Source organism: Crocuta crocuta, unplaced genomic scaffold, assembly GCF_008692635.1.
Source record: "Crocuta crocuta isolate KB4526 unplaced genomic scaffold, BGI_CrCroc_1.0 scaffold37, whole genome shotgun sequence".
Classification (NCBI taxonomy): domain Eukaryota; kingdom Metazoa; phylum Chordata; class Mammalia; order Carnivora; family Hyaenidae; genus Crocuta; species Crocuta crocuta.
This window is the reverse complement of record NW_027532040.1, coordinates 891,529-893,315: the sequence shown is the minus strand read 5'-3', so window position 1 is coordinate 893,315 and position 1,787 is coordinate 891,529.

Here is a 1,787-nt window from a genome sequence, read left to right as displayed (position 1 = left end):
CGGCGGAGAGAAACGGGAGCAACAGTGCCTTTTCCCCCCCTCTCCTCCACTTTTTTTTGTTGTTGTTGTTGCTTTCCCACGCTGGCTGAATGTGACTTGACCCCATTTCAAAAAAGTTTGACATAGTGCTTCAACATTTCCGCATTCCTCCGCGACTACAAAGGCTGCAGCCGCCTCCCTCTGCTTTCTGTCTCTGCTCTCTGTCTTCACACTCAATGAAATCCTTCATGTGCCTCTCCCGAAGCCTGCCAAGCACCGCAAGGGTCGCCACCGGCGCAGCGACGAGAGGCCGCGCTGGGACCACGACTCCCGCGTGTGCGCACACGCAGATGCGCCCCACGTGCACACTGCCGGGCGCACTGCAGGGCCTGGAGCTGCTCGCCGCGGGGTGTGCGTTTTAACTCGGATATTTTAAATTATAAAAGCAAACCGGGAAACTAAAGCAAACGTGCGTGCTTCTGGGGCTCCGAGTCTGTGCCCTGGCCGCCTGCGTGCACTCCACTCAGGGTGCGTAACGCCCCGGCGGGGGCTGCCCGCAAGAAGCCTGCGTTAACATTGATCTCGTCGTGAGGAAGGTGGAGGCCACACCCACACCTCCGCGAGCCGGAGAGAGAGCTTTCGTGGAGAAATGAATATGGGGGACGGCAACACATTGTCCCGCATGGAGTCCCCAGAGGCAGTGCGTTTTAAACCCTTAAGTGTGGATGATTCAGTGAGTGTCCGAGTGGAGTTGATATTCCGCTTTAAGAAGCTGGCTGAGCGTGTGGGTGACTGTGCTTAAGGCTATGTGGGAGCAGGCACAGGATCTTAGTGTTGGGGGTGTCCCTCGGGTAGGATGTCCCTCTCTCGACGATGTCCTCAGATTAGGAGGGACTCCTCTTGCTCCCCAAAACTGGTCTCTGTAACTAGTCTGCCTCGGCTCGTAAGGGGTTAACTAAAGCCGATCTCGAAGACACACACACACACACACACCCCACCCACCACAGTCACCCCCACCCACACCCTGGCTTCCGACCCCGGCCAAGCTCCCAAATCTCCCCTGGGGACCCCCCACCCAGCAGCCCACCCAACCCAACGAACGGCCCCTCACCTGAGGGGCCTTGCAGCGTCGGGCTTCCCGAGGGGGCTGCGAGTGTCTGTCGGACGTCCGCACGTGTCCGCGGCGGCGCCAAGCAGGTAACCCGTCAGGAGGAAGGAGACACCAGCACTCTACTGCGTAGGGGTGGGCACAGCGGCGGAGGGCGGAGGGACAGCTGAGGGCGTCGCCCGTGCCGCTCGCTGGGGGCGAACCCGGGCCGCGGGGCTCCGGCCGGGGCTCGGGGCAGGAGCCGGGGAAGGAGCGCGAGCGGGGGCGGGGCCCCCGGAGGCTGCCTCTGCTGAAGACCCACCCGGGGCTCGCCGCGCAGTGGCAAGCAAGTGTGCAAATTAAAGCCTTCCGGAGAGAAGGGTAGGCGGCTGAGACCCGGCTGTGCTCTGAGCCTCTCAGCTCCCCGGTCTCGGCTCCGAGTGGGGGGCGAGGAGGGGGGGCGTAGTTAAATGAAAATTTCCGGCTTTCGCTGCAACTGGAGTGGGGGATCTTGCAACTGAAATGAGAGGCGTGAGAGGGAGAGTGGGATGTATCGTCAGGAGTCCGCGGAGTTTCCAAACCCACGGTCGCCCAGAGTTGGAGTTTTGACAGAGTGAAGGGGGGGGGATCAGCATTCTGTGATGTGGACAGATGGAAAAAACAGAAAACAACCAACCATAATTATGAGGGGCCGGTGGGGATGGTAAATACCAACACTTTC